The sequence below is a fragment of the Pleurodeles waltl genome, chromosome 3_1 (assembly GCF_031143425.1).
Source record: "Pleurodeles waltl isolate 20211129_DDA chromosome 3_1, aPleWal1.hap1.20221129, whole genome shotgun sequence".
Taxonomy (NCBI): Eukaryota; Metazoa; Chordata; class Amphibia; order Caudata; family Salamandridae; genus Pleurodeles; species Pleurodeles waltl.
The window spans coordinates 1,388,543,451-1,388,570,001 of record NC_090440.1 but is presented as its reverse complement, the minus strand read 5'-3'; the positions used below and the strand labels follow the sequence as shown (position 1 = coordinate 1,388,570,001).

Genomic DNA, 26,551 nt, shown 5'->3' with positions numbered 1-26,551 from the left:
TGGGGGATCCCAAAAAAAAATAAAAAAAAAGTTACCTTTTTTCTGTGCTGACTGTTCCATCCACTCTGCTCTGTCACTGCAGGCACAGGCTCCCAGCCTGCCCTGTAGCCTATCTTGACGCTGCTCAAAGCAGCGTTAGGATTGGCTTGAAGCGGGCAGCCAGGGCACTCCCAGGTAGACTGGGAGCCTGTGTATGCTCTCTCCAGCCCGGCAACATAGTGCCGAGCTGGAGAGACCACAGTGTGCATGTATGTTTGGCTGGCCCGAGACAGCACTCTCCCTCTGTCCACGTCACGCCTGTGGCCCCACCCACTTTTATAGAAACAACATGACAAACTGAGTTTATTATGTTTTTTCTATAAAAGTTTTGCACCTCCTGCTGCCGGCGGGGGAGCCGCCCCTGGTATCAGGATGATCCATGTGTTTCTCTAAACTTTTGGTCATGGCAATGTTGCACGTGACAGCACTGTTTTTCGTGCACTGGTACAATGGTTCCCCTTCTTCACCTTACAGAGAAACTGGCTGGGGAGATTCTAGTGTCCCTAGCTCTCTTGTGTGTCTAAATGAAGACTTCCTCTTTATCTCTTCACTGTCAATATTATCAAGTTTTTCAGTTTCTGTTATGTCCATAGGAAGTGTGAGCACCCAGACCCAAGACCCTCCCAGGTATTTAGCACCGCAGAGCCAGCTCTCTGTTAAACATTGTATTGATGTATAAGGGATGGTAATGTATTCCCGCAGGTACCTGAATTCTAACTCTGTCAATTGTATTTGACCTCCAGAAAGTAAAGTGCCATTTTGTTTTTAGGTTTGCCCTAAACCTTTCTTCCCAGTTATCCTCCGGCGTGATGTATTATTAGGTAAAGCTAAACATTTCCAATACCAGTGAAGCTCTCCCTTCCCATTCCATTTTACAAGAAATCCCATAGGTTCACAGAATGTTTTCCATCTTTATCAGTAGGTGCTAAGTGGTGGTATGTTTGTGATGTAAGTCAGGAATAGAATCTTGTTTTAAGCATTGCTCATTGACGCTCTATATTCCAATCAGCTGCTGGCTAGCCCCGGAGCGATGGCTAGTGTGTGTTGTTTGCTTTTCTTGTCTTATGGGGAGAAAATAACTGTTTTATCTATTCTACTAGTTTTTACCTCGTTCTCTTCGTAACATAAATTGGCGACAAGCAGGGAATGAATCCGGTGTGTGAAGACAGCACTTTCATCTCAGGCCAGAAGCACTTAGCGCGTTCGCTACATCTGCGCCATATACAGCGTGCATGCTTTTTCTCCTGCTGTAGTTGGTTATTAGTGTATTTTGGCCAGAGACTCTCACTTGTTTAGCCCACCCATGGGAGGGCAGCCAAATGCATTGAGAGTGCACACTATTGTGTGCATAATTGAAGTACCATGCCAGGGCCTTTGATTCCTCTTCACGTGTATTCCACAAGGCAACCTCAAACATACCTAGTGTGTCTTCATCTCTTCGCCCTTAAGTACTGTGTATCATAGTCTGCACGCTTTAAGCATCACACTTGTCCAATATGTACTGGGAAAGTGCCAGCCGTCTGTACAGTTATATTCAAAGAAAATTACCTGAAGATGATTCATCACAGATTGCCTCTGGTTACCCTTGCCATTTGGGATTTTCTCTCAATCCTCATTGGTGACTAGTGACAGCCATAACAAACTTATTAGTGGAAACTTCTCTAGGAGCACTGTTGACTGGCTGTAGTCGCAGTGAAAGTTATTCGAGGATTTCTCTGCATGTGCTGTGGAGTCGTATGTTCCTTTGAAATAGGCATCTAGGTACTTGGAACAAAATGTAGACTACAAATCTACCAGCGTCTTTTCTCCCTGAACCTGGCATACAAACGAATGAAGCGGTAGCAATGATTTAAAACCTGTGGCAGTTACTTAATTGGAAATTGATGGTGTTAAATTTAAGAATATCAGAAATGAAGCTATGCTTTACAACTGTTTGGCAGTAGAATGTGAAATAATTATTGGCCATCTTTCTATGTTTCCTCCTTCTGATTCAGGGGACAGAGATGTTTATACAGAAACAGTGAACAGACTGGAACATTACTTCTGGGAAGACACTAGTTTATAGTTGATTATAGTAGATTCTTTACACACAGACATCAAGAATTTGAACCAATTGCCAGATTTGTGGCTTCTACCTGTGATTTTGAAGGAAATGTGTATTCTTATTTATGTGACCAAATTGTAGTCAACGGTTTTGACAGAAGGATTCATGGAAATGTGTTATGTTGCAGAAACCCTAGCCTTTCTGGCAATTTGAAAATTGTCAGGGGTATTGAAAGATCCATCATGGCATCCAAAGAGTTGGGGAAGTTTAAACAAACCACTTGGACTGAGTCTATAAATATAGTGCTCTCTAAATCCAAAATCACATTTTATGAGGAAAAAAATTGACAAAGGAGTTGATATTATCAATCATATGTTTTTTCAGTGTAGATCCAAGTCTCGTCTAGCTAATGCAAAATGTTGCCCTGTTGTTGGCGAAAACTGTGTAAAATGTAAAAAAGTATGTTGTTTTGGAGGGTGTGTAAGGCTTTGCAAAGAATGGTGTTAGTTAATGAACATGGCATTAATTCTGATCAGCAAGATGAGTAAGTGAAAGCTGCAAGTAGAGTGGTTATTTCTATCCGATGATTAATTTTCAAAGGAATGGTGACAGTGGCGATCCTGTATGTATCATTCATATTGATGATGCATTGGTTGGAGTCATGGTGGATTCTGGATCACCGGTTACCTTTGTTACTGATAAGTTATGTTTCAAAGAGTGGAGTCATGTTTAGCTTTTGCTGCCTGACATTCGCACTGTTGGCATTTAGTGGGTTTTCCATTGGCATGATTGGCATTTCAATGAAAAGATTGTTTATAAAGATAGAGAGATTTTTACTAAGGTGCCTATGGCTAAAGGATGAAGGTCCAATATTTTAGGAAGGAAAGGTAGAGTTTGCAATGGTTTTAAGCCTAGGTACTGCATGCTTAATTTCTTTAGCTGAGGTAAAGGGTTCTCCAGAAAAATCGCTCAACCTACTTTTGAATCCGCACAAGCTTTTATTTGAAGACAGACTAGAGTCAGTAAATGGATTTGAACATAGAATGATGCTAAAGGATCAGGATGTCTTGGTGTTACAGAAAGTTGAAAATGTTCCATTGAGCATTAGAAATGAGCTGAAAGAAAATTTCAACATGTTATTTAAAGATGGTGTCATAGAACCTATAGACTTATAAGAGTGGATTTCCCTTATGGTGGTTGTGAAAAAACAACTGTGGAGAATAGACTATGGAGATCAGGACCTTCCGCAAGAACATTCTGGTTGGCTGTTTTCCTCTGTCAAAGATCCAAGAAATGTTATCTACATTAGGTGAAGCAAAAGTGTTCTATACCCTGTACTTAAAAATGTGCGTATCACAAAGTTGAGTTCATTGAGGGCTCTAGATCTCTTACTACTTTTAACACCCCTTCTGGTGCGTTTGATTTTTTTGTTGGTCTTGCCTCTGCTGTATCAGTCTTCCAAAAATTAATGTACAATTTGTTTGGGGACATGGCACGTGCTAGTTTATCAAAATAATATCCTCATAATTACAGAGTCTGAGCTGGAGCATTTAGTTGTTTTGCAAAAGGTATTCAAAATATTACAAAGCAGAGGTTTTACTCTCAAGAAAGGCATGTGTCAATTCCTTGTGATAGAAGTTGAATATATTAGCCATTGCATTCCGAGGGGCTGGGATCCGATTCAAGTTGAGTTTGATTGAGGCTATAAAAGATTGTAAAGCCCCAAAGCATAAATATCAACTAAGATAATTTAATGGGTTGTATGAGTATTATTCCAGTTTTGTAGACCCTTTTTCTCTGCAAACAAAGCTATTGAGAAAGCTGTTGAGGAGTAGTGTTAAATATAATTGGGAGGAAGAGGAAAAGCTTAAGAGGTTAATTATCAGGGCTCCAGCTTATCATCCTTTTTGGAATTATGTCATTTCCACTGCAACTGTTGATGCTAGTACAGTGGGGTTAGGAGCGGTTTTGATTCAGTTTGTTAATGGAAGAGAGTTCACTATTGCATTTGCGTCTCTCTCTCTCTCTCTCTCTCTCTCTCTCTCTCTCTCTCTCTCTCTCTCTCTCTCTCTCTCTCTCTCTCTCTCTCTCTCTCTCTCTCTCTCTCCCCCTCCCCCTCCCTCTCCCTCTCCCTCTCTCTCCTCCTCCCTCTCTCTCCCCCTCCCTCTCTCTCTCTCTCTCTCCCTCCCTCCGGAAAGGGATTACAGCACTATTGTGAAAGAAGCAGTGGCACTTGTCGGGGCAACCAGGCATTTTAATACATATTTTTGAGGAAAGAGGTTTATTTTTTAAACAGATCATAAACCTTCAGTAAAACTGTTGAATGAGGGTTTCAACAAAGCCAGCCCAAGATTGGCAAGGCTTTTGTCGAAAATGTATGAATTACATTTTCAGGTCAAGTCGTTCAAGGGGGAAAGAAAGTTAGAGCAGATTTTCTTTCCAGATGTCCATTAGACAATCTCAGGAAGAAAGTAACATGGGTGAAGTGGAATGTGTGGGTATGATTGAAGTGATGGTCTTATCAGAGAAGGTTATATCATTTTAGGAGTGGGCGATTATATCTGGCCATGATATGTGCTTAAATACTTTTTAAAAGTACATTGCTGAAGGTTGGCCTACAGAAGGCTGTTAGGAAAATGAGCTGAAGGTTTATTGAGTTGGTGATTGAGAGTGATTTGGTGTTACGCTGTAATTGCTTAATTCCTCCAGGGGAGTTGAGGTCTCATTTTTAAATCACCATGTGGGGCATGGAGGCATAACTTGCATAACCTGCATTAAGGAAAGGCTTCAAGAGTACTTTTGGTGGCCAGGAATGGATACAGAGGCTGAGACTTATGAAGCGTCTTGTGTTGAATGCAAGGGCATGGACAGATCCCTTCACACATACAACACTCCTCTGTCGCCTGTGGATTTCTCTGAAAAAACGTGGAAGAAATTGGGAATGGATTTCATTGGTCCCTTAAAATGATTGAAGGAAAGTATGAGGTGTGCATTTGTTATTGTTGACTATCATTCTAAGTAGATTGAATGTAGCTTCATGAGAGTGCCTTCTACTAAATCTGAGTTTGATTGCTTTAAGGGTTTGTTTTAGTTGGGGGGGTTACCCGGGTACCTGGTCACAAACAATATTATGCAGTTCAGGTCAAAGGACATGGAAACATTGTTGTCTTCAGTAGGTGTGAGGCACTTGTCTGCAGCTACAGCCCACAAGGAAAAGGTATGATGGAGAGAGTCAGATGGTCAAAAAATCAATGCATTTGGCAGTGATGTGTGGTTGAAATGTTCGTGAGATGGTTGGTGAGAGATTATGGAGTTATCACAATACTCCCCCTTCTACTACAAGGGTGGCTCCATTTATTTTACTTCAAGGCAGACAATTAATTAATGAGTTATGTCCTAGATAGGTGTTGGAGAGTATGCAAGTGAACTCTAATTCTAATGTGGTTAGTGTGCAGGATATTTGTGAAAGGGTGGAGTTGGCACAAGCTAAAAGTAAGTCAAGATATGATGAGCTGATGAAAGTGAAGGAAGCTTGTTTTGAAGTGAGAGATTTAGTGAGAATCAGAAGGCCTCCGGGTTTAAGCAAGTGTAAGTCAAAGTTTTATCCTTTGTTCTAGAGTTGTGAACATTTTTAAGCATGACGTTTTGGTCTCAAATGGTAAATGGTGGAGAACCAGAAACTAGAATAGTAAACGGTGGATCAAGAAGAGTGCTGCCTTGATTAAAAAGGGGAGTAAGGAGATTTCTTTCACTGAAGATAACTTCCAAAATCGGGTTTGAGAATGAGTGGTGGCAGTGTAATGTTGATGAGGCTGTCAGTTGCAGTGAGGTAATTGGACCTTCTGGGTTTTCTGGTGAGCTGTTGGGTCCAAGTGAAGCTGGTGATTTCGCTACTTTGTGTGGGGATGATTCCATTATGGAGGGTTTGTTGTCAGTGCCGTCAGCCACATTTTTACTCACAATGTCTTCTAATAAAGGTGTGGCAGCAGACAGACCTAGGAGAAATACTGATGCTCCCAGATAAATGAATGATTATGTTTTATTTTAAATGTTGTTATGCCATCTTTAATGTTATTTGTGTCGCATTTTTAAGTTGTTGTAATTCGATTTGGGGACTTTGGGATTAGGTGTGTTATGTGGTGATATTTTTATGATGTGTGGGTCAGGATTTGAATCTTAATTTAAGCATTGATCAGTGACACTCTGTGTTCAAATCAATTGCGGGCTGAGACCCGAGCCATCACTATGGCACGTTGGATGCTGTCTTGTCTTTCAACTTGTATAAACTGTTTCATCTGATCTACTGGGTTTTCCCTTGTTTTCTACATAACTGTACGGTCTTCACTGATGTCTTTTAGACTCTTTAAGCTTCAATCATGAAAAAGAGCAGCAAGCACCCATTGAGAGTTCTGCAAACATCCATACTGTATTAGCCTGAATTGAGGCTATAAGCTCTGGCCCTCTATTTAGCCAGCAGCTTGGAACATCTCCCTGTAGTCACACGTTCATCAACGGTAAATGTTATACTGCAACCTACAAGAGTCCATTCTCCCTTAAAAGTTGCCTATGACCAGCTTAATTTACTGGACGCAAATTTTGATACTAAAAGCTCTGAGTGTTGGTTGAGTTTATCCTGACAAATGACGTCACTGACGAGGTAGGACCCAGTGATGACGCATGCCACAACCTGTGGGTGAGGATCCTTTCATCAATAAAAGGTACATCAGAGATCAGCCCATCTCAGAGATTTTGTTAATTTTTAATTTTGCCAGAGTTTACTATAATTATTGTGATATGTAACCCGCTATTGGTATCCTGGCTCCCAGAGGTCCAAAATGGGTAAGGTACCTAGATATTCAATTATCAACTTTCTGAAATTCAATTAGTACATTTAGCATTTTTCCTAATTCTATATTTTCCCTTTGAATGCATCAAGTCACTAACCTTGCAGGCCCAATCCAACAGGATTGGTATCCACTGCCACACGTCTAGTTTATTGCAAAATATACACCTAATAAGATGTTGGATAGAAGTAGACCCAGAAAAAAAGTGATTTCGACAAGAGAGAGAAACAAAGACACTGACTGGTATAGCTGGTTAGTCACACAATTTGGCACTCTTCAACCACTCTGGTCCCTCCAGTTAGCTGGACTCCTACTCGCACACATCCTTGCATACATAGGAACCAAAACGGAGGTCAAGCCTTCACTTTAATCGCTCCTAAAAGCTGGAACGACCCCCCCCCCACTCCATATCAACGCCTCCTTCATGCTTCTTGAATTTTGTAAGAAGCTGAAGACCTGGCATTTCTTTCTAGCCTCTTTCTTCCACAGAGCCAGGGGCCAAGCAACCACTCTTGTTCAGTGGTGGGATACCCTCACATATGATTTTACGCTTTACAAATATACATAACATAAAATGAGGAGCATTATGCTGCAGCACCTATTTACTAATATTGCATGTGATATATTTAAACCATCTCTATGTCTTCTACTCTGAGGTCTACAGAAGCACAGTTACCATCTATGACTTTTACACTACTTAGCTTCCTCTGTTTTTATGCATTTATTTAATTAGTTCCTTGTTTTGACTTATGCCCATGTTTTGGTTTGCATTATCAGAGTCACCGCGCTAAGGCGTCAAGATCAGGCAACAAAGACAAACAAACGGTAGGTGTTCACTTTAGGTACTTTCCCTCTTCATGCTTTCGAGGGCATTGTTTATATTAATTACTGTCCCAAGCCTTGTTATCTATTGTTATCTACGTCAGGGGTCCAAGTAGATCTGTATAAATACTCCTCACTGTAACAGATAGTCAGAGGGATTCCGATCAGATGCCATCGCTGCTATCGATGCTGCACATCGCCTTGACGCTGACCCAGTCTTCGTGTCCCTATGGAGTCTGAGCTAGAGACCTCATTCCAAGGTAACAAGGGTTGGGGGCTCTTCTCATGGACATGTCATTGGCAGATTGAGGTATAACATACCTAGCTCTCTTTTAGGTTAGAGGTCAGGTTCGCGATGCTCGGTTATTAGGACATATCACACACTTCATGTTATTTCATAATATTGAAAGATAGTGAGGGTCTTTGTATTAATGTCTCTTGTCTTTGCCATTCTGTTTCTTGCACTGTTCATTATCCTAATCATTGCAGCCCATGCAACTTATCGCAGATTCCAGTTTACTGCATCTTCTTCAGTGCCTGTGTGTGTGACTGAGACATGTTGTTAATGTGAGAAAGAGGTAATCTCATTTTAACTGCAACGCTCCCTGAGATGTCACACTCTTGAATCCATGCATAAAGGCTGCCTTTGACTGTTTTGGGTTTTTGGTGAGGTACTGCTTGTGAGCCGGAAGGGTTGGGACGACAGTTGCGTTTTGTTGTGGGATTGGCATAGTCGTCAACAAACTTAAACCAGCAGTCTTGCCTACAGCAAGAGTCCAACTATGACATGTTCAATCCTCTAATGCATTTCTCCATACAGACAACTACCTTCTGTGTTTGAAAAGCATTCTTTGTAATTAAAATTGTGTATAAAATGACATGTTCATAAATTGCAGCATAATATATATTACTATTAAGGAGTTAATCTGACAATAAGCAATTACTTTCCCTTCTTGTGTCAGTGTCTTAATGCCACACCTAATTCAAAGATGCACAGATGAAAATCTTTTTTTTGCTACTCTTCAGGAAATAACTAGATGCAAATTAATGAGTTCATAATCCTCAATGTATGACTCCTTTGTGTATTTTTTTAAAGCTCATTCTACCTCAGTAAGCACAAATATGTTTCCAGAATACCTCTCTTTATTCTGTTCTTCAATTTCAAAGAATAACAAAATACTTCTCTTTAACCTGTTCAGTATTTCTTCAATTTCTAAGAATGACAACAGCCGTCCAAGTTTCAAAACGCTGATATTGAGGTCTCAGCTGCTGCAACAATATATCTCAATTGCCCAGCAAAGACCCTGTGGACCATGAGAGACTTGCACTCGGCAACCATTTCCAAGTCTTGTGAGAATCCTGTAGCTTCATAGATATATCGTTTTTCTTGACCTCATGCTCCTATCCGAGACGTGGAGCTTCTATTTCTTTTTTAGTGTTCTGGAAGTTTCATTCACTTTGACGCCACTGTCTTTTTTTATCATTGAATGTTTATTTGTACTATTTTTAATTTATATTGCTTTTGAATCCGCTAGAAATCTAACTTCAGTTTTGTTCTTTATTTCATAGTTCATTGTTGTAATTCTGGCTTGTTTTATGCCCTACCTACCAATACTTTCTTAGAGGTTTTTCTTGTCTGTAAGGTGAGCAAAGTTTCTCCTCTTGGACCCATGTTTGTCTCTCTGGACTTGATTGGTGGGGGCGCAGGGTTGTTGCTCATAGTGTTGTCTTGAGGATTTTTGGGGCAACAGGCAAGACATATTTTGGGGCCTCCTGTTCATGGCAACTTTGAATTGTATTACCCACTTTTGAGCTAACTGTAGCCTGCATGATGCAAAAAAAACTTTAGGTAACAGACTCTGCACAAAAAGAGTCAAGATATTCCTTTTCGAAGACCTCAAAAATCGTCAAGATGATATGGGCAAGGAGAGACACAGAGGTAGGCAGGGAGAAGAAGGGAGGTTCAGATATAAAAATAGACACAGGTGAGCTAGAGATAGAACGTTTAATTACTGAAGAGGCCCCCTGGAAAGTGGGGGCCGTGGGCAATTGCTCACTTAGCCCATTCTTAAAACCTCTGATTGCTCAAGGGTCAGTCTCAAACTGAGAAATTCTCTTCTTGGTTGTATGAAAATGAAAGGATATATTTTCTCTCAGACTTCACCCTGGCTAAGGTTTACTTCATATCAACTCCAGGAGGCACCTTGATTCCTGGAAGGGAAGCTATTTGATATGGTCATGAAGGACGAATTCTGGTATGCTTCTGCATTCTCCTGGTCTCAGGAACACCCATAGTGATCGATCTGTATCCTGGTAATGGATTAATTCGACATTACCCCATATATATGGCATCTTTAAAGATGAAATTGACACTGATTCTTCCTGCCGACGTTCTTAGATGTATTTACCTGTTTATTTATTTATTTGTTTGGTAGTTTTATTTATTTATTATGTTTGTCTGCGCTCACTCCCACCCGATAGTTTTCCTGGTGCTGGAGGAGAGCTGAACACTCAAACATAAAATGTTAGAGCATATGTAGAGGCAGAGTGAACATCAGCTAAACTAAACAGAACAAATGAGTGGCTAACAAAATTAGGTACGTTTTTAGAGCCTGTGGATCCGAAACTAATTTTCAATTTGCCTGAGGTTTTAAGGCAGATTGTTCCACACATTAGGCTTTAAATATAACAATTGGATGCCTAAGTAGGTTTAGCCGGTTATATCCTCTTGAACGTGGAAGACACGGCATTACTGTGCTGCATAATCCACAAGAAGCAACTACATGAAATAAACATTGCATTCTAATTTTCCAATAACCTACTAGTAATTTTCAATCACCGCAGCATATCTGTTGTACTTCCTCGCATCCAAAGCATAGCTCTGTGGGTGTTGAATCATTGGTCTCTCATTGTAAGATAGGAATTTATGATTTTTTTGCACTGCACCACCGTACTCCTGTAAGCACCCTGGCACTAGGAATCAGCAAAAACATCCACTGAAAGATATCATCAGCAAGGAGCAACAAGACCTGCACAGACTAAGAATAACATTTGCAGAACGGGTATGCCTTCACTGCTAGGTGAATTAAGTGGTCAGAAATAGAATGGAGCGGAAGAGGCAGGCCATTGGCCAATTTGATGGTATAGGACTAAAAGGCACTACCTACAGATGCACGGTGCTGAATCTCAAATACCTCACAGGGATAAACTTTGTCATGAGACTAGTTAGAAGATGGGACAAATCCCTTGCCGTGGTCGATTTATTGAGCAGAAATAATTAAGTAAATGCTTAACTAGCAGTCAGATTAGTGACTCTCAGGCACCCGAGGCATCTGGAAAAATGGGCCAATTTCAGTAATGCACCTGCTATATTAACCTCCATATTTTGATACCCTTAGTCCCATTACCATGATATATTGGTTTGCGGACCAGAGAAATAGGGTCCTTTGTAGCAAACAGAGCTGCAGGAGGTTCAAAGTCCATCTCGCCTTCACCTTAGTATCTCACACAGCAGATCATGGTAAAAGATAGCTCCCAGATTTCTCACCTTAGAGCTACGATCTGGTGGGGAACCTAGAGCACCAGGCTTCAGTCTGACCTGAGATGCTCAGTATCCGGGATGGCCCTGAGTCTGGGTGCACACACTACCTCTGAGCATACGAGAAACTGAAAGAAATACTAAGGTTGACACAGAACAGAGAGGTGGGACTTTATTTAGACACAAAAGTGGGCACCATAAATGTCTCTGACCAGCTTCTCTTCAAGAATAAGACAAGCATTTGCAATGCAATGGGTCTCACATTCACTTGAGTTAAAGCTATTAGGGTTGTAAACTCCTAACCGGACTTTTCTTGCCACATAAACTGAAAAGTAAAACAGTTTCACATAAGCAAGCCGACGGCCGCCTTGAGCACGAAGCAGACACACAAAAGGAAGCAGAAGTTCTCTTGCAGTGAAACATATCGGCAAATGTGCAATTATCCATCTAACCGGCAAAAGTGCAAATATCCATGTAACAGGGTCGATGGCATGCACAGCGCTCTACTACTGCTCAGTGAGACTGTGCTGCCTACTAAATAGAGAAAAAAAGTACAGAATCCATACGGAAAACATGGAGTCTTGTAAGTTTTCAGTAGTTGGCAGGTGTGCTGAAGGTGTGCTAAACACTGGAAAAGGCATGACATATGTATGCCTTTAACTAATTAAATCAAGCTAATTTTAAAAGACAAGCCCTCAAACAAACCAAACGGATAAGCTTGACAAGAGTGTGGTTAAAAGCCCACAGAGAGATTACACCAGGGACGGAGCACTATGCGCTCGACCCTAAAAAGGAACCATGGTACCCGTGTCAAAAGAAACAGCACTTTCAGATGCCAGTCCTTCAGCTCCTCAGGATTGCAACTGTCCCAGAAATACAGGGATGGTGTCATCCCAACCAAATTCCTCTAGAGGTATTGTCACAAAGCACCCTCTTTCGGGCACTTTTCATTGTTTAATTTGCCATCTTTTCATCACCGTGTAACCTCAGCCGGCGTTATTTGGCATTAGTAGCTGGCTCTGAGGCTCCACCAAAACCTGTCACCTAAAATAACATTTTTAATGGAGGCAACTTATATATTACATTCACTTGTATATTAATTAGTCTGCAAAAGGGAAACATGTGATAGCATAGTGATCAGCCATGGTGGCAGCACAGATTGCCTTCATAGCAGATTGTTTCTTGTTCCTTTCGACCAACTCATTTCAGATATCCCCAAGGATAAAGTGCTTGATACAAGCCTGCAAATATCAAAGCCAAATATTTTGTGAAACAACATCCCTTTTAGTCTGCTGCTCCTTATGCGTCCTGAATTGATACAATCTCGGAGATGCAAATGATGGCGAGGCAAACAATTCTGATAAACAATTACCCCATTTAAGATGCTGCTTCTTGTATGAATCATCTTTGGCAAGCATTAACGACCAAATTGACTTTAAGGGGTTTGTATGCTATCTCGACCAAAATGTCAAGTTATAATGTGCCTTCGTGATTGATACCCAAATGATGGAGGCCGAATTCGTACTAATAGACATTAAAACTGGCCCTTGAACCATTAGATACTGATGTGCCATCCTGCCCAATGTACTGCTGCCTTTTGTTCTATTGAAACATTCACTCCTAGTCAAATGTTTGCTGTTAAAGGTTATGATAGATGTGCTACGCTTAATTCATCTAGCTGGTGGGTTGTACCATAGAATGTCGACTACAAGAATATGGATGACAGAATATTCAAGGGGTAAAATATTGAAAGGTAAGTGCATACAGACATATATATATTTACTATTCCTAAACTCATATCTATGTACCTTGAAGATATATTACCACACAGGTACATATATGAGGAGTTAGTTATAGAAAAGCGTGCTTACCTGTTGATATTTTTTTTCAATATTTTGCCCTCAACATTGTGTCCCATTGATATTCTGGGTTCAGCATTCAGGGTGCACACATAGCCTGTGTCAATATGACACATATTTTAGTGGTAAAGCGAATTGTCTTAGGGTCTAATGTGCCATTGGTACAGTTGATGTTTGTGCATTAATCTTTAAGTAACTGTATACGTTTTTTAGCTGAGAGGTGGTATTTAGGAGGAATTAAAAATAAACTACCACAGACATTGCAGCTGCTGATCAGCATGCTATATGGTTGTGTTCCATGTGTAGGGTATCGGTTCGTATCCTCCTAAGAACTATACTTTATCATTCAAACTTAGTCTGCACAGTTATTCAATGAGTGTTAATAAGAATGTTACTGCATTTAATTTGACTGGCCTTGCACATCGCCACCAGATTCTCTAGCAGTCCTCCTTTGTGGTTTAAGTTTGTTTCTAATCTAGGGGTGATCTGAAATTTCAAAGTATCACTCCACTGAATTCTGTGGAGTTACATGAAAATTCTGCTAGATTCTGTGAAGTTCCGCAAATGGATGGAAATCGGCAAGTCATGTCGATTTTTAACAACTGGAGCTCATTCCGCTCTTAAAAATCAACGTGAATGACATCATATGGCACGCCAGAGGGTGCTGCCGCTCAAGTTGATTTTGCTGCCACTCGAGTAGATTTACTACTCGAGTGGCAGCTTTCTCACTGCTAACGGTTGCGACTGCTTGTAACCGTTCACGGTGAGGAAATCTTGCCGGGTGCCCCCACAGCACCCGAAAATCATGCAAGGGCGCGCCATTTCTCGCTCATGTGCATCCACCTACAATTGGTGAGCTGCATGTGGAGTAAAACTCCACCACACAGTGGTTGGCAGAATTTAGCCGGAAGTCAGCATTACAAGCATAACGCAGAGTGGCCAAAATTCCACCAACTTCACTGGCAGAGTGGAATTTATCCCTACTCATACTCTGCTCTTATGTGTGTCAGATGCACTCAGACGACATCCATTGGAAACTGTAACACAAGGTTCCTTGGTGCCCAAGCATGTCTACTTAGTGTGTGCAGTCACACAAGAAAGTCCTTGGCTCTCCGGTTCAATTGCCTACCCCTATTCGCATTGATACAGTTAAGAATGTTCCCCACTTTAAATGGCCATTTTTGACTTCCAGTGCATCAAGGAAATAGCCATGCAGTCCAGGACTAATTAATCAACAAGTTTGTCTGATGTGAACTTGGAAAGGCATTTGTTGTTTCCAAGACAAGTGGTTGGTATGCATGGTATTGAGCCACTCTTGTTATAAGATAGAAACGTGTTCCTTGTAGTGGGTCATTATTTGATTGTGACACTAGGAAAACAAACTTCACAAATTAGGCCCTTAAGTTTTAAGATTAAGTGATGTTTGGTACTATTCAATTAGAGGAGGGTGTTGTGGGTGGGATAATTCTTCTTAAAATCTTTAATCCTCTTAAATCTAAAATGACCATCAGAAGAGGGGTAAAGAGATAGGAATTTGCATTAATCCCACAAGCACCCTACTCCGGAAGTAACCTCATTGGAAGACACAAAGAATGGGGCCACCTAATAGTCAGTGATCCAAAACGTGACTCCTCTTGAGAGTCAATCCTGTGGAAAGGTGAGGATTCCTACCATGGGCACGAAGCACTACTCAGCCACCTGCTGACATTGTCTCACTACGTGTGACATGGACAGCAACATTCTTTCTTCTGGTTTCGAATTATTGGGTAATTAAAAACTAATATGACAAGGATGCTTGGTCCCTTGAGTTATGTTCTAGAGATGTTCATCCAATCATTACTTTCTTCACACCTTCAATAATGATTTGGAATTCTGGACAGTATATCAGCTTCAAACTGATAATGCAAAGACCAATTGTTTTTAAAAATATAAAGTTGCCAGAGTGAAGTTTCCAACGTATGGCATATTGTATAAGTGCCGTTGTTCAGCCAGTCAATTATCTTTACAGTACAACGTGTAACAAAATGTTCTACTACAATATGTTGCCAAATATGTTTTTAGCTGGTAAATAAGGTAAAAAATTATAAAATTCCCATACATACTCCACCTAATGAAGGAGAATGAACAGTTGCTTTCATATCCAATCTCAGTCACAGTCTAGAAATACATGGTCCAACTTCCTTCTGTCTATTAATTCAGCTATAGGTCCTGCATCCATCGATCAATCAAGATAAATGTCCATCCATCCATTCACTCAAGATGGATCCATTCATTTGTTGATCCTCTATTAATAGATCCATTCATCAAGAAATCTGTTCGGAGATCATCAATTCACAAAATATATCCATACATCTGTGATCTTTAATTCATCCATCCTGTCATAGATCCATCAGTTGAGGCATCAATCCATTCACTCAATAATAGATCCATTCATCATGCTACATATCATCTAGCTATAAATTAATTGTTCCTTTTACCGATCCATTGATCTATAAATACATTCATCCCTCAAGGCATCTAAAGATTCATTCATCAAGCCATCCATCAGTCCATCCACAGATACAACTGTAAATCATGAATTCATAGATCTATCCATAATAGTTCTATCCATTTATAGGTCACCCGTCCAAAAATCCATCTATTGACAATCCATCCAGCAATACTGTTCTACTGTTCCTATTATGAAAATGGGACTGTGTATTAGGACAGCAGAACTTTGGGTTGTGGGAGACTGAGTCCTTCCACACCGTCAGAAATTTTGGCCCAATTCCTGGCTAGCTCACAGTGCCTCATCTGAACCCCAAACCAACTGAGGTGGAACTCAGCTGGTTCACCCCAGAACTACAGGAATCCAAACGGCTATGTCGCAGAATGGAAAAAACCTGGCACCTTGACCCTACCAACTCCAGCCACATTGCTTTCAAGGATGCCCTACGCAAACATCACTAACTGATCCGCACCACGAAAAGGACCCACTTCAAAAACTGCATCAACTCCAATGCTCAGAACAGTAAAGAGCTCTTCGGCATCATCAATGAGCTGTCCATCCCCAGGACCTGCTCCAATGAACCCCTGCCATCACAGGAGTTCTGCAACTCACTGGCAACCCACTTCCATCGAAAGATAGAAGAAATCCACAATAGCTTCAAACCCCAGACCCACCAGCTGACTACAAACACCCAAGAACCCAACGCTCCAAGCAACACCCACCTCGTCCACACCTGGACCCCCGTCAACATAGAGGACACCGCCACCACCATGGCCTCCATCCACTCTGGATCACCATCGGACCCCTGCCCACACCATATCTTCAATAAGGCAAACATCATCATCGCCCCCCACCTCTGCAAAACCATCAACAGCTCCTTCAAGTCAGCCACCTTCCCAGAAAGATGGAAGCACGCAGAAATCAACGCCCTGCTAAAGAAACCAAAGGCAGACTCAGACGACCCCAAGAACTACCGGCGATCTCCCTCCTCCCCTTCCCAGCCAAGGTCATAAAAAAATTGTAAACAGCCAACTATCCCGGTTCCTGGAAGACAGCAAGGTACTCGACACCTCCCAATCCGGATTCCGCAGAAACCACAGCACTGAGACTGCACTCATTGCTGCCACAGACGACATTAGGACCATGCTCGACGAAGGAGAAACAGCAGCACTCATCCTCCTGGACCTCTCCGCAGCTTTCGACACGGTATGTCATCACACTCTCCGCACACGCCTACACAACGAACGCTGCAATCCGCGACAAGGCACTCAATTGGATCTCGTCATTTCTCTCAGGCAGAACCCAGAAAGTCCGCCTCCCACCGTTCCTGTCAGAAGCTTCCAGAATCATCTGTGGCGTTCCCCAAGGATCTTCGCTCAGCCCCACACTCTTCAACGTTTACATGGCCCCCCTCGCCAACATCGCACGAACCCACCACATCAACATAGTTTCCTACGCAGACGACACTCAGCTCATCCTCGCCCTTACGAAAGACCCTACAACTGCAAAGAACAACCTCCACAATGGACTTTACGCCATCTCCAGCTGGATGGAATCAAGCCACCTCAAGTTAAACACAGACAAGACAGAAATCCTCATCTTTGGCACCAACCCCTCAACTTGGAATGACTCCTGGTGGCCCACCTCCCTAGGAACAGCGCCCTCACCCACCACCCACGCACGCAACCTAGGCTTCATCTTGAACTCCACACTCCGCATGACTCAGCAGGTCAATGCCATCTCCTCTTGCTGCTACAACACTCTCAGCATGCTCCGCAAACTCTTCAAGTGGATTCCCATCGAAACCAGGAAAACTGTCACCCATGCCCTGGTCAGCAGCCGATTGGTTGTTATTCCTGCATATAGGGCGTTTCCGTAGACCAAACTCCTAACAAAACTGCAAAGAATCCAGAACGCATTCGCCCGCCTCATTCTGGACATCCCACGCCGTGACCACATTTCCCCCCACCTCAGAGACCTTCACTGTCAAACTCCTCATCCACGCACACAAGGGCCTCCACAACGCAGGCCCAGCCTACCTCAACGACAGACTCACCTTCCACACCCCCACCCGCAATCTTCGCTCCGCCAGCCTCACCCTCGCCTCCATCCCCTGCATCCGCTGCACCACCGCCAGAGGAAGATCCTTCTCTCACCTAGCCGCCAAGACCTGGAACTCCCTACCGCTCCACCTTCGCCAGACCCAAGACCTCTTGACATTCAGGAAACACCTCAAGACATGGCTCTACGACCAGTAGCTCCCCCCCCCCCCAAGTGCCTTGAGACCCTAAGGGGTGATTAGTGCGCTCTATAAATCCTTGATGGATTGATTGATTGATTGGAAGGAGATTGTGGCAACATGACACACTGATATCGCAGGGAAGTCGTGGAAACAGATCTTAAGCTTTTGTTGTATTACTCATGCATGCCCAGGCGAGACACAGTAGAGATGCAAGATAAGCTTTCAATACATTTATTGAAACCATGGCAATCTAGCATAAAGCGAATGAGATGCGATAATTAGGCAGGTGAAACAAAGCAAAGTAATCAGCATGATGAACATGGGAAAGAAAATAAACAATCCATCCATGATGAATGTGCTTCTGGATGTTCTACAGGTTCCAGAAGTTCCTACCTGACCTGAAGACTATACTCCAAAGCATAGCGGATGTACCCTTCTGGCTGGCCCACTGTAAGGGATTAGCCCCAGCCATACCAGAGGATAGTGTCAGGAGTAAATCTGCAATGTAGATGGCAGTCCTTTTTAGGGCTGGTAGGTTAGCGCCAGCTGACAGCATGTCAAACAGCATTTGTCCCAGGGCGGTGGTGGCTGGAATGCCCTCTGCCCCTCCTGGGTCAGTGCATCACTTATGTAATAAAATCATACTGTATTGGAAGCACAATCCTGACGTAATGCTGTGTCTAGGTGTTAGAAGCTGTCGCCTGAACAGGCAACACAAGCTAGCATATTGTACAGTTTTCTTAGCCTGGGAAAGAAAGTACTTATTATATGTTGTTCAAAGGCTAACTAAACAAGCGTGTGTTCTCTATATTCCTTGCATAAAAGTAAGCTGATAAAATATGTGAAAAGATATTGCTAAAAGCAGCCATAGTAAAATGAATGAAATGTAAAGTAACGCTAAATGAAACTAAAACATGGGGAACCAACACTGGTCCAAGAGATCCTAACAGTACATTCATCCATCTATCCATAGAGTTATCTATCTTTTCAGCTATTCATCCAGCCATCCATAGATTGAACCATTGCTACATCTACTAACGTTTAGGTCCACTGTTCAGTTCATAGATTATTCCTCCACAGACACATCCATAGATACCACAGCCCATCAATCCAGCCATAGATCTGCCTATCCATTCATTTATCTAACCATCTCTTCACGGATCCATCAATGGCTGTGTCCGCTCCTTGATTCCTCCATCCATAAATGAATCCGTTCAGAGATCCATCCATAGGTGCAAACTTGATAAGACTGTTCACCCATAAATCTGTCTTAACATTTACTTAGCCACCCACCAAAGCATTATCCATCCATTTAGCAATCATCCAGCAATAGATCCATTCATTAAATCAAAGATCCATTCATTTAAAAAACTGTCTAGAGGATATCAGTACAAGGATCCAGCTATACATCCAAGACCTTTAATTCATCCATCCATTCCTAGATCCATCAGTTGACCCATCAATGCATTAATTCACCAAATCATAGATCCACCCCGCAATGTATAGATCTGTCTATAAATCAATTAATCCTTTTACCTAGCGTCTCATAGATCCATTCGTCTATAAATGAATTTGTCCATGTAAAGATTCATCCATCAAACCATCCAAAGACCTATCCATCAATCCATTCATAGATCTAACTATAAATTGCCAAATCATAGATTCACCCATCCATAGAACATATTGCCCTGGAATCCAGTCATAGACCTGTCCATAGACCCACCCACCCATCCATATTTATACCCATTGATCCAGCCACCTTCCCATTCTTCCATACAGTAGTCTAACCTTCTATGACTGGATCCACACATGGTTCTGTCTCCTCATTGATCAGTCCAACCAAAGATTGATTCATTCAGTGATCCATCCATAAATCCAGCCTCCATAAGACTGAGCCTGATCACCTGTAAAGCTGTCCATTCCCTTATATCGCCACCCATCAATCCATCACCAATCAGACTACCATACATCAATAGATTCATCGTGTATCCAATCCTTATCCAACCTTCAAGCCACCCATAAAGTCATCCATTCATCTGTCTGCAAATAAGTCCTACATTCATTCAACCATCCATCCATTGACCATTCATCCCCATCCAGCCACAGAACCACACATCCATTCATCGATTGGATAATTAATTCAGCGGTCTACAGATCATCCATCGATCCATCTGTATTCATAAAACTATTGATTCGTCCTTGTATCTATCCCCCATCCATCCTTCAGATTAGATCAGCATGGACAGTGGCACCCCTCTTGCAGGGATCCCAGCAGGAAGCACGGCGAGTTAGGTGGAAAGGCTGCAGACAGCTGTGCGCGCGAGAGCGGGGGGCGAAGCGCAGAGCGAGAGTGGCACAGATTCTCCCGCTCCCTGGACCCTGCTGAGCTCCGACTGCCAGCACCGAGCCTCCGCCGCGCCTGACACTTCCGGCTGCCAGTGCCCGGCCAATCGGCGAGGCGCCCTGCAAGCTGGAGCGGTGGCACATGAAATATGATAATTTTCTGCTAAAGAGCCCCGGGAAGGCGAGGCGCATGTCTCTGAGCCGGTGTGTTGTGCACTGAGAGGGGGAGGGAGAGATGCTCGCATGGCAGGGTTGGCACCTGGAGGGCTCTGCAGCCCATGGGGGGACGCCGAGGGCTGCACCTGCCGAACTTGAGGATGCTTTGGTCGCCGTTTCTGCTCAGGTGGGTTAGGCGGCGCCTGGCAGCAGGTGGAAAGTGCGGGGGGCCGACATGTGCCTATGCTTGCCCCTCCGCAGCCCTGATCTTGTGACTACCGCTGGTGCAGCATTGGCGAACCGGTTCCCGGCTCCCGTTGTGTTTGTGACAGCATCCCCTTCTCCCCCGCCCCCCCACCCCCTTGCGTTCCTGGGGCACACATCACCCTCCCTGGGCTGCCACATGGAGCGGGCACGGTGAGAAGGCTGCGCTGACTTCAGCATCCCTTCCTTGGAACAAAGAAAAGGACCTGAGACTCTCACTGTGCTGTTTTAGGGTCACCCTTGGTGCGTGTTTCGCTCCGTCTGCTCACTATCAAGAAAGAGCAGTTTTTATATCATTCTGTGCAATTTAATTTCCGACTTTGCATTGTTAGATCTCCGTTCCTGTGAAGAAAAAATGTGCAGTGCGGTCCTTGTAGATCGCTGGTGTCATTCAAGTTCATTGCGCGACATCGCTCTTGTGCTGTATAGCGCTAAAATCTAGCGCTAATTTCAACATTGTCATCGAAGCTACGAAGTGCCTCTAGCGATCGATCTGTAAAACAAATAAACACGACGCTGATGCGAGAGTGATCTCAGCTGGCACGTTACCGCGGTATGTCCTCAGCTGGCACCTTCCTGTCCTCAGATGGCACCTTACTCTTCTGAGCTGTTAAACGTGCGGAGTCGAGCGGCCAGGCTGTCAGAGTTCAGCGAGTAATTCCTTATTGTCACTGAGATGCAGCCAACGGCCGTGTCCCTTCCGGGTACTTAAGTCGGACACTTCAGCTTGTCAGGGAGGGAAAGATGGATAATAAGCGCCGTGCGCTGCTGAACAGTGAGTTCCTGTCTGGGCGCTGGAGAAGAGCGCTGCCCAACAGTTGTGTGGCCCTTGTGCATAAACTGCCTCCTGGAGTTCCATTGCTGCCTTGCTTCTAAGCTCTCTCTATTAGAAGGATAAAAATGGGCAAGCGAACTCCTTGATTTCATACATGCATGTCCGATGGCACCTTGAGACAGTCCTGGCATTTCTTTCAAGCGCATCTTGCGCAGGAGGAATTGTGTGTGTATGTGTGTGTGTTTTTTTTAATTGATTGTAGGGGCTCAGAAATTCCAGCGTGCAAAGTAATGCAAACAGGACAGGCTTGGGGTGCCCAACTTGGCATAAGGCCAGCTGGCAGCAAGGTTGGGCAGACAGGAACGAGGCTCGAGGTACTGTCCACTTAATGCGAAGTGTCTTTATCTATTTGGACAGTTAGCCTAAGTAGCAGTAAAGGAAAACGTGCGGTATTAGAAGCCCAAATCCGCAATGTGCCTCTTCTGTTAACAATACTAATAATTATAACATTACTAATAATGATGCTGATAATAATAATGATGATAGTAATAACAGTTTAAAAAAAATAAGTTGGTGTATATAGCGCCTGTCGTTTCTGTGCGCTGATGTAGACCAAACACAGCTTTCCGAGTCACCCTTTCTCTGTTCGTAATTAATACCAATTCGGAGTAATCGGGTAAAACAGCGACGGGAAACTGCTCTGGCGGGCACTTCCAGGTGGGGCGTGGGCGGCTTTCAGATTTGGGAAGCAGCTGTCCGTTCCATCCTCTGAGTGCACTCAGGGGTTGTTTCATTAGCGGGCACTCAGGTGTTCTCCCTGGGTTAATGGAAGTGGCGTGTGCGTTTGGGGGCACCTATCCTTATCTTGTCTCGTGTGTCTGCTCTCACGAGAGCATTAGGTAATGAAAACCTCCTCAGCAATGCCTGCTCGCGCCCCCCTCCCCGACCCCTCGTGTTATCATGCAGACTGTTTTCGCTGTTTCGCCGTGCGTGTGTTGGGTCCTAAAACGAGGCTTTCCTTCTCTACCTGAACAGGTGGTAACGAGGGACTGGGACCAGCGTAAGGTGCAAGGCTGAGGCCAGCTGTCAGTGGCGCGCCCCCGCAGTGACGGCGCAGCCTCCCCCGGAGGACAAAGGTAAACACATCTTGTGCCTACTGTAAGAGACTTCCGACTGGAGGCATTGTGTTGTGTCATTGGAGGTGACTGGCCGCCTGCTCGTGTAATGTGTCCATCACTTGGAAATTGAGTTCCCTGTCTACACGTGTTCGCACCTCCAACACCCCTCACACATCTGCGGCCGGTCCACCCATGTGCTGAGCGCTTCTTTACATGTGGTGCTGTGGGGCATTTTAAAGGGCGCGAGATCACCCCAGAGTGTTTCTCTGTATGCCTGTGTGTTATTGTAGGGAAAGGAGGGGCTTTAACTCTCACACTCTCGGGCTTTCTGTGTACACCTATGTGTGTGTGTTTGTAGATACTCTTCTGTGATGTCCGTGTACACCTGTGTGTGAGATTAGCGTATAGTACCTGTGTGCGGGTGTGTATGTGGTTAACTCTCGTGCCTGTGTGTGAGGAGGTACCCTCCAGTTGCCTTCTGTGTCCACCTGTGTGTATGTGTGCTTATAGCAGAGAGGCTTCTATACACACTGGTTTATGGGTATCTCACAGTGCATCCAGTGTAGTCTTGTGCGTAAACCTATGATAGAGGATGCAATCTCTAGGTCTGCTGACTTAACCGCCGTGCTACATTGATGGTTGAGATTTCACAGAGCATGAGGTAATGTCACAGTGCCATCTGTTTACAACTATGCATGCATGTTTGTGCGCGCGCGTGATGTGCGCCTGTGCGTTGCCTGCTGTGCACCGGCGATGGCTAAGATTTTACTGTGTGAGGGAGATTTATCTGGCATGGTTCCTTTAACCATCTCAGTGCCACGATAGAAGGATGCTCGGCACTCGTGCCTTCTTCTCACGTGGTTCTTTCTATTAAGGAAAGGCTGTAGGAATTGCAGTGTGGTGCCCCTGTTCAGTGCTACGCATTGGGGTGTTTGTTACATGTTCCCTGGCCTGCTTCTTTCATGAAAGCGTTAAGCTCCGGCGCTGTCCCAGTTTCCCATCCGCAACTAGAGAATATCCAATGTACTAATGGTGGGAGGGTTTGCAAGCAACATTCCCAAGAACCCTAAGCATCGTTACCTGTCATGACGTATGTCTGCAACCATACTGCATTGCTTGCCCCACTGGGCCTTGCAAAACCTTTATGTGCCATGTGGTATTCGACCTTTCTGTGTCTTGTGATATAAAAGGACAGTCCTTACATCTGTTTCTCGTTAGAATGGCTAGTTTTTGCCTCTAGATCAGAAAGCTTTGAAATGTTTTGGATATCACAGAATGCGCAGCTTTTTTTAGGTGATGTCAATATATGTTAACTAAGTTCACATAACCTGTCGCTTGGCCGGTGCAGGATCATTTGCTTACAGATGTTGTCAATTGAGAATCTCAATGGTTACAAACAGGTCAGAGTGAAAGGTAAGAATGTATTTACTTTTCCCTTTTTTTTTTTATATGATGGAGACAGTGCTACACTCACCGTTTTTTTGTCTGTCGCTTGGCATTTTTTAGTGGAGTTTAATTAAAAAAAAGCTTGTTTATGACAGCGGGTTCTGCAGTATATACAATGGAAAATGTGGAAGCAGTTTTTGGGGTCCATCGAGGTCCTAATATTAACAGGGGTATCCTCAAAGCAGGAATATTTATGAGAAGGTCTGTTTACCCATCCACCTGTAGCAGAGGATGAGGGTATGGCTTCCCCAAATTGCTTGGGTGAGAATAGCTGGTATTTTATGTCTGATAAGGTGATGTCCTCTTGGCTGCCAGTGCGGTTTCTCCTCTCGCTTCCCACCTTTTTAGAGTCCCCCATCAGATGTGACATTCGGAGTTACACAGAAGCAAGTCCCAAGAGGGCGACGTTTTGACGTTTTTTGTGCAGCCTTCACAGACTTCTATGGAAACTTGCTAACTTTGGGTTGCAAGATTGTTTGCTTTTCCACGTGCGAAAACAGTGGCATTTGTGGCAATTATGTCTCACGACCCTTTAACAGTAACACAATTATTCTGCATAAGATATCCTGCACAGATAACAGTGCTCTTTACTTGCAACATCCATTGTGTTTAGAAAAAAAACAACACAAGGTAAAGTTGAAGAGAAAAATTCTGCATACTTCTTCCAAATTGGCTGGTTTAGATGAGAGTTAAAATATCTCGCCAGGTAGTGAAATTGTCTTGCAAGAGACAACTTTGAACGGTGAAGGTAATCTGTGAGATGTGATATACTTTGTCAAGACAGAAATCGGTAACTTTGCAAAATTATGTTGACAAAAAAAAAAAATAATGAACTCCCGTAGTGCCAAGCAATGCATCATTCTTATTATAATCTATATTTGAGGCAACATATTTCATTTAACGGCTATGAATAAGGAATGGTCTGAATGGAATTGGAAGCCAAAGTGCTGCTTTTTGCCCACGCTTTTGCTTTAAGGAGAGGAGGAGGTGGCCTAACAGCCAATCATCCTGCTCTATTTGTTGCTATAAGTGCATGGCAAGAAGGAATGCAGTGTCTTAATCACCAAGGAGTGACAGTCCTGTCATCATTACTTTCCCTTGACTGCTCATGTTGTGCAAGCATCACTCTCATGAATGGTACACACCTTGCCTGCGCCCTCTTCTGCCTCAGACGGTGGCCTTGTGCAGGTGGTCAGGCCCTGCACCAAGAGCCTGCTGCGCGCTGGTCCATCATCTGTTCAGCTGCTTTAATGGTAGTCAGGTTGGCTATGTGCAGGTTGTTGCTGGAGGTCATCAACTGTGCCAAACCCCACTTCTGTGCACAGGTGAATCATCCTTTCAGATGCTTTATTAGCAGTCAGAAGGGCTTGGTACAAAGAGTTACTCAAGGTCATACCCAGACCACACTGCTGTGCGCAGGCGAATCATCTCTTTAGCTGCTTTAATAGTGGTCAGGTTGGCTATGAGCAGGTTGATGCTGGAGGTCATGCCCTGTGCCCAGACACAACTTCTGTGCACAGGCGAATCATCCTTTCAGATGCTTTATTAGCAGTCAGAAGGGCTTGGTACAAAGAGTTACTCAAGGTCATACCCAGACCACACTGCTGTTCGCAGGCGAATCATCTCTTTAGCTGCTTTAATAGTGGTCAGGTTGGCTATGAGCAGGTTGATGCTGGAGGTCATGCCCTGTGCCCAGACACAACTTCTGTGCACAGGCGAATCATCCTTTCAGATGCTTTATTAGCAGTCAGAAGGGCTTGGTACAAAGAGTTACTCAAGGTCATACCCAGACCACACTGCTGTGCGCAGGCGAATCATCTCTTTAGCTGCTTTAATAGTGGTCAGGTTGGCTATGAGCAGGTTGATGCTGGAGGTCATGCCCTGTGCCCAGACACAACTTCTGTGCACAGGCGAATCATCCTTTCAGATGCTTTATTAGCAGTCAGAAGGGCTTGGTACAAAGAGTTACTCAAGGTCATACCCAGACCACACTGCTGTTCGCAGGCGAATCATCTCTTTAGCTGCTTTAATAGTGGTCAGGTTGGCTATGAGCAGGTTGATGCTGGAGGTCATGCCTTGTGTTCAGACCACAGTGCTGTGCGCAGGTGAATCATCTGTGCAGATGCTTTATAGTACTCAGAAAGTCTATAGATGCAGGTTTTTGCCGAAGTTCGTGCCCCATGCCCAGACCACACTGCACACACCCAGAGGCTGTGCAGAGTGGGTAAAGTGGACAGTGGACTGGGCACCGATGGTCCAAAACTTGTGCACTTCTGGTTTTAGTGTTATTGAGGGAACCCAAAGGACACATCCAAAAGGCACATACTTCACTCAGATCCAACTGTGAGTGGCCAATGGCAATCACAATAATATCATTATGCCCAATATATTTTTATGAGCCCACGGTTTTACTACATGCAGCATTAATGCATTGCTTTATGGGAATAATTCCTCCAGGTCAAACACAGAGGATGATCTTGTCCACACACATAAGCAAATAATTTTGGGTTCAAATGTACAAACATTTGCAGTAGCACCAATGTCCACATGTTATGCCCCATTTCGCAGGCCCC

At 43.6% G+C, this 26,551-nt stretch overlaps 1 protein-coding gene across 1 annotated transcript in view; it reads left to right on the top strand.

Moving 5' to 3' along the window:
• Window positions 1-26,551, top strand: part of HIVEP3 (HIVEP zinc finger 3) — a 1,670,978-nt gene that overhangs the window by 405,641 nt on the left and 1,238,786 nt on the right. The window contains exons 3-4 of the mRNA XM_069224892.1: window positions 7,705-7,752; window positions 22,450-22,550. The gene's annotated coding sequence lies outside the window, so the exon portion shown is untranslated. The remainder of the gene's footprint in view (window positions 1-7,704; window positions 7,753-22,449; window positions 22,551-26,551) is intronic.